General features: G+C 38.8%; 1 protein-coding gene across 7 annotated transcripts in view; it reads right to left on the reverse strand.

Annotated features, from left to right (window-relative positions):
- The window catches only part of csrnp3 (cysteine-serine-rich nuclear protein 3), a 273,625-nt gene that overhangs the window by 230,539 nt on the left and 29,383 nt on the right, over positions 1-13,703 (reverse strand). The window lies entirely within an intron of this gene.

The following is a 13,703-nucleotide window of genomic DNA, read 5'->3' on the forward strand; positions in this document are numbered from 1 at the left end:
TATGTTTCCCTCTCAGCAGATTATGCCAGACCTGCCGAGTTTCTCCAGCACTTTTTTCGATATTGGGCTAGTGTGCTTGGATTGGCGGTAACAGACCCGTCAATCCAACCAGTCCCTGCCGAACATAATCCCAAACTAAACCCACCCCTAGTTCGTCAGCCCCTTGCATTGAAATAAATGCAGTTTAGTTCTTCAGGAGTTAATACATACTCCAAAAAAGACAAGACAGAGTCAGAGTACGTAGTAACTCTGAAGAACTAAACTGCATTTGTTTCAATGCAAGGGGCTTACAGGTGAGGCAGACGAACTACAGGTGGGACTGATTTTGTTCAGGATTATGTGCGGCAGGGACCGGTGGGATTGAAGGGTCTGCTGCCACCAATCCAAGCACACTAGCCCATTACCAAAAGTGCTAGAGAAACTCAGCAGGTCTGGCAGCATCTGCTGAGAGAGAAACGTAGGTAATATTTTGAGTCCAGTATGGCTTTCTGTTTCTGATTCCGTTGAATCCTGCCTGTGTGACTTACCCAACACATCTGATACATTTTTAATGATATTCTTATATTTTATCTTGTGCAATTATTAAAGATTATTATTAAGAACATCAGATCGGGACGTCCCAGCTATTGCAAAAACCTAGCTGACAGATAGGCAAGACTGGCAGCTGAACGTTTCAAATTTTAAATGCTCTAGTAAGGATAGAAAAGGAGGCAAGAAAGGAGGCAGGGGTGGCATTTTTATAGGTTAAGGAATACATTACTGCTGGAACCAGGGAAAATATTTCTAAAAAATTATCCAGTAAAAATATATGGGTAATAACAAATAAGAAAGGAAAGGTCACATTGATGGGATTGTATTATAGGTCCCTAACAGCAAAGGGGATATTCAGAAACAAGTACGCTGGGAGATCTTGGATGTATGTAAGCATAATAAAGGTTGTAACAATGGGGGATTTTAATTTTCCAAACATTGTCTGGGGCAACTATACTGTTGGAAGATTTGGATGGTGAAGAAGTTGTCAAATTATTTAAGAAAATTTTCTTTATCAATATGTAGATACTCCTACTAGAGAAGGAGCAAAACTAGACCTTCTTTTGGGCAATATGGCATGGCAAGTGGCAGGTAAAAGTGGGGGGACACTTTGGGTCTAGCAATTGTAATTCTCTGGATTTCAAAATGGTCGTGAAAAAGGATAAACCTTCCATAAAAAGTTAAAAATTTAATTAGAGTAAGACAGATTTTAATGGTATGAGACAAGAACTCAAAAGTTGCTTGGAGTAGACTATTCACAGATAAAAGCACATCTGACAAGTGGGAGGCATTCAAGAGTGTGATGACGAAAGTTCAGAGGCAACATGTTCCTGTTAGAGTGAAGGATAAGGCTGGTAAGATTAAGGAACACTGGATGAATAAAGATATTGAGGTTCTAGTCAAGAATAAAAGAGAATCTTATTTTAGACATAGACAGGCATCGATGTTCAATTCAACCTCAATCAATATAAAGAGCATTGGGACATTCTTACGAGAGAAGTCAGAAGGCAAAGAGGAGATATGAGATAGCAATGGCAGATCAATTTCAGGATAATCCAAAGGGATTCTATAAATACATTAAAAGCAAGAAGGTAACTAGAGAGGGAGGCTGGGCCTCAAAAGATCAAGGGGGTCATCTTTACATTAAACCCCAGGAGATGGGAGAAATATTAAGTGAACATGTTGTGTTAGTTTTCTCTGTAGAGAAAACAACAGTCAAAAGAACGCAGAGAAATAAAAACTGATGTTTGAAAAGCAGTTCACCTTACAGAAGGGGTTGTTCAGGAGGTTCTGGTGAATATAAAAATGGATAAATCTCTTGGACCTGACCTAATGTATCACAGACCATTGTGGGAAATAGGGAGAAAAATTATGAGACCCCTTGCAGAATTAATTGCATCATCTATGACAACTGGTGAGGTTCCAGACAACTAGAGTGGCTAATGTTGTGCCTTTGTTTAAAAAAAAGTATTAAAAGGAGAAATGGGGGAACTACAGAACTGAGTCTGACTTCAGACTTGAGCTAATTGTTGGAGGTTACATTTAAAGAAGCAAAAATTGATTAGGCGTAGTCATGGTTTTCTGCAAGGGAAATAGTGTCTCAAAAACTTGATTGAGTTTTTTTGAGGAAGTTACCAAAAAGATTGATAATGACAGCACAGTACACATTGTTTATTTGGATTCGAGTAAAGCCTTGGACAAGGTTTTGCATGGCAGACTAATTGGTAAAGTCAGGTCACGTGGGATTTAAGGTGAGCTTGCCAATTGGATACATAATTGGCCTAACAGCACGAGACAGAGTGATGGTGGAGAGTTGCTTTTTGGACTGGAGGCCTGTGACCAATGGTGTTCCACGAAGATTAGTCTGGGTCCTCTTTTGTTTGTCATTTATGTAAATGATTTGGATGAGAAAAAGAAAGCATGTTTCGTAAGTTTGCAGATGACACCAAAATTGGTGACATAGGAGATAGTGAAGAAGGTTTTAAGATTACAAAGGGATCTTGATCAAATGGATCAATGGGCTGAAAAATAGCAGATGGAGTTCAATCTGGATAAATGCAAGGTATTGCATTTTGGTACAAAATGGATAGGGTAGGGTCTTGGGTTGCACTGTAGAACAGGGGGACCTCGGTGTACAAGTACATAATTCTTTGAAGCTTGTGTCACACAGACAGGGTGGCCAGGGTAAAAAGGCATTTGACAAGCTTGCCTTCATTGCTCTGTCCTTTGAATATAGGAGTTAAGAAGTCATGTTGAAGTTGTACAGGACAATGTTGAGGGCTCTTCTGGAATACTGTGTCTAGTTCTAGTTGCCTAGTTATAGGAAGGATATTAATAAGCTTGTGAGGGCTCAGATGCGATTTAACAGGATGTTGCAGGCATGAAAAGTTCACACATTCTTTAAAAAAAGGCAAGATAGGGTGGGACTTTTCTTCCACTGGACTGTAGGAGGGTGACAGGTTACTCTATAGAAATTTACAAAATAATAAATGAGAAGTATAGAGAGAGTGGTACTGGTAGTTGTCTTTCCCCTAGAAATGGGGTGGGGGGTGGAATTGAAAACTAGGGGGTACATTTTTAAAGTTGAGAGGAGGGAGATTAAAAAAGACATGAGAAACATTTTTCCCCCTCCCACAGAGGGCGGATCATGTACGGAATGAACTTCCTGTGTAAGTGCTGGATATGGATACATTTATAACATTTAAGAGACATTTGGGCAGATACATTTTTAGGAGAGGTTTGGAGGAATTTGGGCCAGAAGCAGGCAGATGGGATTAATTTAGTTTGGAATTACATTTGGCATGGACTGGTTGGACCAAAGGGTCTGTTTCTGCGGGGTATGGCTTGCTAACTCTATAACACAGATAAAATACAACAAAAAGAACTGGTATAACTTTACTCTACTGAAATACTTAGCAAGACAATATATCATAAACCACTAATCATCAATTGTTGCAATATAGACAGCACCCTCTGGCGATCAAAAAAAATGCAATTCAGCAAAATTGTTATGATTCTCACATGCTGTCTCTCTTCAGTCCAGACGAAAGACAGACAGACAGAAAGGAACAACCGTCCCTTTAGATTTTTAACAGGAAGCCTCACTGTCTAAGGCTTCACTCTAGCAGCAGAGAACTGAAGATTTTAGCTCTAGCAGCAAGCCGAAACCTTCTCAACTGATGGAAAGCAGAACACAAAAAAACCTTCCTGGGTGTATGCAAGCCCTGACCACACCCACTCATGATTCCTTTGTCTTGTTTCTAAAAAAAACACGTAGGTGAAAACTTAAAAGGTGTCTACCAAGTGCCTGTCTGAAAGGAACAGTTTGGTACCACTGTGACACTACCCCTCTGTAAGAGAAGTAGCACAGAACTCCTCTCATAAACGCACAGTATTGTCACACCCGTAGTTAAAAGTAAAACAACATTTAAAATGAAGGCAAGTAGCCTTACTTTGACATTTATAATGGCTCGGCCACTTCACACAAGTCAAAATGATCACTACCAATTGTGATACGGTTAACTCAACCACAAGTAACACTGTTGATTTCTGACCCCGGTAGCAATGTTGGAACCATCTCTGGCTCCTGACATGGATATCAAGTGACACCAAAAGGAAAATGCAAAATCCCAAAATATATGACGCTGGCTTTTTATGAACTTGTCTCACCGCCCCACAACACAAAAATAAACAAACAGTTTCTTGGGTTAAAACATGAAAAGAAACGGTTATGTATATGATTTTTGGGCTCTCATTCCGCCTTTTTCCCCTGGGATTTCTGGGACTTATCAGATGTGAGAAAGACAGAGGTCAGACTGTATCTGCAATTGGCACATATCCAAAGTTTTCATGTAAATCAAATGGGAAGGCAGTTTCTCTTCTCCGACTTACATCTCCTATGCTTGCCTCCAAAACACCAGATAGCTTTACAATGTTGGTTCGGAGGACTTGTCCGGAGACGTCCAGCAAATTTGGTCGTGCAAGAGAGCTGAGTAGCAAACTGAGGACACACATAAAGCTGCAGGAATGGATCATGCCATGAGGCCTCCTCTAATCACTGGCAAAAGACCATGAGACTAGTGTTAAGGTTCATAACAGCATTTATTAACCCTGTTTTCTGGCACCAGGCAAAGATGCAACAGCGCATTTTCATCATGACATTAGACACAAGTGACAGTCCATTGCATTTCTCTCAATTTCTAACTTCACTATGCAGTTCCAACCATTTCTCATGAAGCCAGCACACCACAATAGCTTGAATTTTCTTCCATGTAGTACATGGGGGTGACCTAAATCTGGGTTGGAACTCCATCTAACAATCAATTATCTCGAATAATAACATAATTGGATAACAGACAGTGAACTGCCTTCAAACTTGCATCACAGTAGACTCCATCCTAATTGTATCAATGGGGGTTTATGTTAAAATAACAACGTGACTTTTTAAGGTACAGACTTTTTAAGAACTGCTGATGCTGGAGTCAGAGATAACGCATTGTGGAGCTAGAGGGACATAGCAGACCAGGAAGCAGCAGAGGAGCAGGAAAGGTGACGTTTTGGGTCAGGACCCTTTATCATTTCTGAAGAATGGTCCCAACCCGAAACGTCAGCTTTCCTGCTCCTCTGCTGCTGCCTGGCTTGCTGTGTTCCTCCAGCTGCACACTTTGTTAGGACTTAAGATGCTCACTTTATGAAAATACATAGTCACACAGCATGGAAACAGACGCTTTGGTTCAACCAGTCCATGCTGCCCATGTTCCCCAAACTAAAGACAGTCCCACCTGCAAGCCCATTTGGCCCATATCCCTATTCGTGAACTTACACAAGTGTCTTTTTAACGTTATTACTACACTTGCATCACCTCTTCCTTCTCAGTTCATTCCACACATGAACCGCTCTGTGTAAAAAGTTGTCCTGTGTGCTTTTTAAAATCTTTCTCTACTGACCTTAAATCCACGACCCCTAGTTTTCAACTGCCCTACCCTAGTACGAGCAGATTTTCCAGTACTGTCAAGATACCAGCCCACAAGAATTATGTTAATTCTTGAGATTAAAGTCTGCAAATAAACAGGATTTCTATATTATTTTTGTATATTTTTTATTCCAGAGCCCTCACCCCATCCCCCTCTCTGATTGAAGGGTCTAGGCCAGAAACGTCAGCTTTTGTGCTCCTGAGATGCTGCTTGGCCTGCTGTGTTCATCCTGCCTCACATTTTATTATCTCTAGGATTTCTATATTGTTAGTGTAACAGATGTTGCAAGTAGCTCTTTAAGGATTAAGGCCATGTAACCTTGGAAACTGGTTAGAAAAACAATGTTTTTGTGCATGGAATCGTCTCAGTACTGTAAATGGATAGCAATAAATGGGTATGGCAAGATTTAACACAGCAGTCCCTTAACTATCCCTGGGTCAAATATCTCATCTCTCTCCACTGAATGATATTGTGGGTGTACCACACCAGCTCATCACCATTTTCTCCAGGGAAACTAGCATTGGGCAATAAATGCTGTCCCAGGCAAAATTGCAAAGACATTTTAATTAGTTACCAATCAGGTGCAACTTTGCAAGTGAATCATGTTATCAACTACTTGTGCTCTGTAAATCAGAAATTTCTCAAAGGACAACACCTTTAACAAATATATGCAGATACTGGCTTCTCACAAAATCAAGTTTGAAATGAACAGGAAGATTGAGCAGGTCCATAGGGGAAGGTATGTTATTGACTGTCGGGACATTTTCAATCACCAAGCCACGGTTATTGATTTAAGAGTTAAAATGGTAATTTAAAAAGAAAACAAAAAATTTGCATTTTGTGTAGGTTATGGTCTTATTTGAAAAAATGCTCGTCCTTCAAATTGCACTGAAACTGATCATGAAATACACTGGACAAGTTAACCAAAACAAAAGGCAATATTAGCAAATGGGTGTCCATACTAAAAGACTACTTTCACGTCTTACTACAGAAACACAGAAATTTAAAACCTCACCACAATCAATAGGTTCATGCTAGCACAGGTTTTAATGCAGTGAACATGAGCGCAATTAAAACTTTATGATCATTTCATGCCATTTTTAAGTAACAAATCTACATAATATTAATCATCTTTAATTAAGGTATTGCTGGAATAAAAATTGAGACATGCTGTTAAAGCTGTTATGATCCTGGACCAAACTGCCAAATTTATACAATCTGGCTGGGGACAAGAAAACTTAAAAATAAAACCCTGTTCTGAAGAAGGGTCACTGGGCCCAAAACAATAACTGCCTTGGTGGAGAGAAACAGTTAGACCTGCTGAGTTGTTCTAGCAATTTCTGATTTTGTGTTTTATTAAAATTTTTTTTAAAAATGTGAAAACCCATTTATTTATTGAGATAATAAAACCACAAGATTCAAAGGCTTTGAACGAACAATAATCTTTACTTCACAACGTTAGAACAATAATACTGTCTACAGTTATTCACATGGACTCTATTCTAATGATCAGAATTAACCAGAGGTAAATATGAGTAGCAGGTAAATCGTGGTCGAACACCAAACACGGTACTTAAAATAGATGTGGTCTAAAACAGCTCCTAACAATGTCGGAGTCATTCCACACAAGTTATGTGACACAGTCTCAATAATCCCCCAGAAGTTAGTGACAACTCTGGTACATCAATTCCCACTTAAAAATAAAACTAACAAGAAATTCCAATCAGATAGTGGGATCTGCTGATGCCAGAGAATCTGAGATAACAAAGTGTGAAGATGGATGAACACAGCAGGCCAAGCAGCAGAGGAGCAGAAAAGCGGACATTTCGGGTTTGGACTCGTCTTCAGAAATGGGGCAGGGGAAGGGGATTCTGAAATAAATAGAGAAATATTTCTGGAGATTGGCCTAGACCTGAAACGTCAGCTTTCCTGCTCTTCTGATGTTGCTTGGCCTGCTGTGTTCACCCAGCTCTGCACCTTGTTATCGAAGAAATTCCAAACTTTCTCTTTTGAATTCATAGCTTTGGATCACTCTCACAAACTACCAGTGGTTGCTTGTGTTTTGGTATTTCATTCTGCTTGCCGTGGTCTATGGACATTCTTGAAACTACACGCCAACCCTTATTCACAAACATGACTCCAACTTCACCAAACAAGTATTTGTTCTTCACTTGTCTGAGTTCTAATCTAGCTAAATTGCATATAACAAATACTCATCTTGAGTTTTCTTCACCCTCACTCTCAGAACACTGAACTATTAACAATACATGGCTTTCAAGCCCCAACCCATTCCCTAGGCTCTTAGGTGAGCATTAATCCAGTACATTCTGGCAGAATTCACTCGCGTCACAACAGCTTACAGCCCACTACAGCAACATCTTTTCAGAATGGAGTCTCTTCTCCTTAATCCGAATTACGCAACCATTCAGGAGACTGAAGATCACACCCTATTGGACTTCCTCCAAACTACCTAAAATTGACTGCTCAGTAACCACAAACACCTCTAAGTAACTTGTTGAAATCCTAGTACCAAACCCCATACTTATTCCTAGGCAGTACTGAATGCAATTAATATTTGGGAACAGTCAGAAGTAGCAACCCTTAGAACTGCCTGTTCCCTGAAAAGTTACAATATTCATAGATTACGCATTGTTCAACACAAATTGGATGCAAAATGGATACATTCATCTCAATGTTCTTTTGTTCTACACTATTTGGAACAGAACTGAGAGAACAACAAAATTTCAAAAGATAGAAACAATGTATATTACATTAGAGAAAGGTGATTTGTTAACAGGTCGACGTGTTTTGTGTTACAATCAACTCTAATTATTTGTTTTTCTGATTGAGTACATAACTTTTGCCGAGACATGAACTTGTATCACCTGTTGCGGATCCTCAATGTACTGCCTGACAAGGTAGTGGAAACAATTTCAGTACTAACTGTTAAAGGAGAATTGGATTAGTACTTGGAGAACAATGCACAGTGTGAAGGGGGAAACTGCAAGTGCCAGAGACTAATTGGTCAGCTCTCCTCTGGATATGATGGGTTAAGTGGTCTCCTGCTGCTGCATCATTCTATGATTTATCATTTCATTCAATAATTTGCATAAGAGGTAAATATTAAGTTCAATGTTATGAATGTATCAGAAGTAGCCACAGTACAATCAGAATGCAAATAAATCAGTTTTAATCTCTGCGTCCCAAATATCAACTGGACTGCTTCTGTTCTTCAGATCATTACATAAATACTGACAGACACTTACATTGTTGTAGGTAATCAGCCAGAGTAAAGGCGACTCTATAATGTATCCCTGCATAATTAAATAGATTCAATAACAAACTTATACTAGGCATTAATGCTCAAACATTTAAGTATTTGCAACCTCTGACAAAAATGCTTTTGAATACAGTAAAGTTAATGAATTTTCCTACTCACTAAACCATTATGGTCTGCTGAAGAATAATAAGCTGTTCATTTTGTGATAATTCAGCAACTGATCAGGCTAGCAGCTGAAAAGCCAAAATTATTTTCCATAAATTACACTTTCATTCTGTACAAGTTTTATAAATTATAAGCAGCTTTGGAAGTCTAAATGAACTGTAGAACTGTATATTATAAGACACATTTTTGATTATCTTACCTTTTAACCATGTTTCATATAACTGATGAACATTAAGATTTATTCAAAATAAAATGATCTTTATTTTTTGGACAACAGTACTTTCAGGCATTATTCTATATCTGAAAGAACTAAATTGAGCATTTTACTGATTCTGCCCTGTAACTAATATTGTTCTATTGTGAAGTTAATCGTGAATGCAAAGGGAAGAATAGATGGAGTTCACAGTCCCTGCTGCAAGAACAAGGGAATATAGAAAAGATGCAACAGAAATTAAAGACAGACATTTTACACAAAACTGCACAATGTAGAATTTTCTTCAAAGTTATGTTAAGGTAGGGTTATCAGCAGCGCAAATGCACTTGGAAAGGTGGAAGAAAGGAAAGCGTGCAAGGGATCTGGGAGCAGGACAACTAAAATGAAAATTTCACTCATGGAAGGACAAATAGCAACATTTGCTTGGTTGGACTAAATTAACTTTTCCTTCACAAATTTTATTTAAAATTTAAATCAGAATTTCACCATACCACCACAACCTCACATCTGTGCGTCACAGTATATAATTCTCAACTTCATATGAAATAGTAAAGCAAAAAAACGTTTCTACAAAACGGGTGACCGGCAATCATCCAACCAAAGAAAAAAGGAGAAATTACTCTCAAAAAGTTGTGATAAAATCAGATTTCCTACCGCCTAATCTTCTGTAAATAATCTGCAACTCGAGGCTTCAGCTTGGAGATGTAGCAAAAATGCTGCAAGTAACATATTCTATTTTAAAGATGGATGAACAAGAAGCCAGGCCAGAGATATCTACAGAAATCATTGTTCAATGACAGAAAAAAAAATGGAGGGGGTGTTAAAAATACATGACATTTCAGCTTTCCAAATAATGACGCAGGTCAGAACTTAATGCTCCCCAAGATGAATGGAGAGTGGTTAACAATAGGTGCTCAATGTATAGGGTGGAGAATTGTCAGTTCTTCTGGCTCCCCCGTTACATTTGGTAGAAAAGGTCAAGGACAGGCTTTGCACTTGAAGACCAATGATGACCCTCAAGTAGCCACTAAATATGGATGTTGGGCTAGGGATTCACGATGCAGCTGTGTGTGCATACCTGTGTACCTAGCTCATCCTTCCAGCATTCTGTGCTACTGCAGGGATAAACAGAAGAAAGGCTGTAATCTTAGTTGAGTAGAAGTAGGTGGGTAACTTTACAATCATTAGTTCCCGATAGATATTGGCTTGATCTTCTGAACAAGATAACACAATATGTCCAATTCAGTCTATATTCAGATTACTATCTCAAATGGAGTTGTCAAGTTAGGTAAAGGGGAAGTACAACAAGATCTAGGTGTTCTTGTACATCGGACAATGAAAGCAAGCATACAGGTAGAGCAGGCAGTGAAGTAAGCTAATGACATGCTGGCCTTCATAACAGGAGGAATTGAGTACAGGAGCAAAGATGTCTTTCTGCAGCTGTACAGGGCCCTGGTGAGACCACACCTGGAGTATTGTGTGCAGTTTTGGTCTCCATATTTGAAGAAGGACATTGTTGCTATTGAGGGAATACAGCATAGGTTCATGAGGTCAATTCCCAAAATGGCGGGGCTGTCATATGTTGAAAGATTAGAGCAACTGGGCTTGTATACACCAGGGTTTAGAAGGATGAGAGGGGATCTGATTGAGACGTATAAGATTACTAAGGGATTGCACATTCTGGAGGCAGGAAGCATGTTTCTGCTGATGGGTGAGGCCAGAACCAGGAGGACACAGTTTAAAATTAAAGGGGTAGGCCATTTAGAACAGAGTGGACGAAAAACTTCCTCACCCAGAGAGTGGTGGATATATGGAATGCTCTGCCCCAGAAGCCGGTGGAGGCCAAGTCTCTGGATACTTTCAAGAAAGAGATGGATAAAGCTATTACAGATAGTGGAATCAAGGGTTGTGGGGATAAAGCAGGAACAGGATACTGATTGTGGATGATCAGCCATGATCATAACGAATGGTAGTGCTGGCTCGAAGGGCTGAACGGCCTACTCCTGCACCTATTGTCTGTTGTCTATTCCCTGCATTGATTTAGGTACTACTAGTTTTTCAGATAGGAAGCTCATCACACCATAGAGATTCTGTTATCAAAGACTACATAATCACTTTGACAATATATCCAAGGTAACTGATGAAGTTTAAATAAAAAAAACACCCAAGTCTATTTCCAAGAGATCTTTGCACACAGTGACAAGATGATGAACATCCATTCATCATGACAAAATATTTGTAAGCTCAAGAATGATCATTTACTTCATTAGTTGCAGGCATCACACAAAAGACCAGCAGACCACACCTATGAAAGATTACTTGAATACAGAGATAGATTACTTTAACCTCTTGGGAGGCTGAGAAAGTAGAACTTATTTGGATAATGAAATGGAGATTATCACAAGTGATTTCCACTGAAGATAAATCAGCAGGGAGACAGGAGGTTATAGTGAGGCATTCAAGCACTTCCGATTTATTAAAACTACAAACTTCAGCCAATTCATTTGATTGATGTGTTGTTATCGCATACTGAGATATAGTGAAAAAAGTGTTGTTTTGCATGTTACACAATCAGATCGCATCAAAATGCATCACAGTAGCAGAATAGAGTGCAGTCGCAGAGAAGGTTCAGACAGGTCAGAATTTTCAGAGGTCCATTCAGAAGTCTGACAACACTGGGGAAGAAGCTGTTCATATGTATAATTCAAACTTCTATACCTTCTGTTTGATGGAAGGAGGTGGAAGAGAATACAACTTGAACTCCAAGAACTCTGTACCTTCAGTGTTGTTTCCTTCAACTTTCAATATTTATTATTTCTGGAGATAGTAGATTATAGAAGCAGAAAATACTTACAGCATTGATGGAGGGCTGTTGGCTTGGATATGCAAGATTATTTTGATTCGGTTTAACACAAACGAAATATTTTGGTAGCTGAACCTTGGATTGTGAATGACACTAAACACATTGAAATGCTTATTTCTGAAATTTTGGTCATTTTTAAACCTAAATTAGCATTGTTCTCTGCTCAAAGTTTTTGTTTCAAATTTTGTTTTGGTGGTGTCAACACATTTCATTTTCTAATATGGGTTTAGCAAGACTCACTTATCACACAGTAGTAATTTCTTACCAGTAATGAATGACAACACCAATGGAAATAATTACCAGGTAGTGGATTACGTAAAACAGAATGCAAACAGAAGTTTATCAAAACCCTTATGGTACAAGAGATGTAAATTACACAAACCGATTTTAATTCCTTAACTTCATTCAAGTCAATAAACATTCCTCTTTTTGTACATGCGAACAAATTACTGAGCAAACAGTAAAGTCTTACAGATGTTACAACATGAAGTAACACTAACAATTTTGAACAGCATGAGTAGCAGTGATGCAACTTGTCTACCAGATCAATTTGAGCATTTTGCTTCTAATGGCAACTATTATGTCAGAAAATTGCAGGCCTAAGGCTCCTTCCACAGTCTGACCATGGTACCATGCTAAGGAAGCAACGTGCACTGTGAACTTGCTAACATTTTTGTAAGATGTTCAATGGACTAAGCTTTTACTTAGATGGCTTGTTTTGCAAACTTCAAAGAAGATAGGCAATGTCCCTACTGAAGTAACTCAAGTACACCCTACAACCAATTAAGGGAGGTGAAATTAAAAGCTAAACTAACGGCGACTGTGGAACCATTGTCAAATTTTGTGGGGGGAGAAAAAAAACAAACAAACACAGTCTGTAAGGAAAGTTGTCATCCTCACATGGCCTACTTGTGACTTCAGACCTACAGCAATGTTGTTTATTTTTAATCTGGAACAGCCCTCACAGGTCACTGAGATCTCATGGCAATTAATAGTTATTAAGAATTGGCCCAACCAACAGTTCCAAGGCAGGGTCACCGGTCCCTGAAACATTAACTCTTTTGTTTTCCTTCGAGATGCTGCCGGACCTGCTGAGCTTTTCCAGCAACTTTGTTTTTGAACTGATCATTCATCTCACTGAGGTTCATAGGGCCTTGCTGTGTACAAATGAATGGTGTATGTTCCAACACAACACTGGAGCATTTCAAAATATTATTTTTCTGTTCGACTTGCTTAATACTACAGTAACAATCTCAAAGCTAACTTTGTTTATTAGCAAAGTTGGGACTGGCCAGAAAGTTAAACTCAGACTTCCTTGATTTTGAACCTCCAGTACTGTCAGATAAAGTACATTGGGTGAACAGGGATTTTTCAGTGCTGTATTAGTACCAGCAATGATTTAGCATCATTTTAAACAAAAACAAAAATAGTCCACTGCAATAATCAATACGATTCTTTGCACTCCCAGCATAGCACAAAAATGACACCTGTTTTCCTGCTTAAACCTCACATTTGTGAAGTGCTGTCAGAATATTACTTAAAACGTGATATATAATAGAATAGATCTGTTATTTTTATGAATTGCTAGCTGAAACAAAAATGTAACAAACATACCAGAGTTTCATTTGTATGATATTAGAATCTTTGAGAAAAAGTTTGGATGTGTTTACAACTAAA

This window comes from Stegostoma tigrinum, chromosome 7, assembly GCF_030684315.1.
Source record: "Stegostoma tigrinum isolate sSteTig4 chromosome 7, sSteTig4.hap1, whole genome shotgun sequence".
Taxonomy (NCBI): Eukaryota; Metazoa; Chordata; class Chondrichthyes; order Orectolobiformes; family Stegostomatidae; genus Stegostoma; species Stegostoma tigrinum.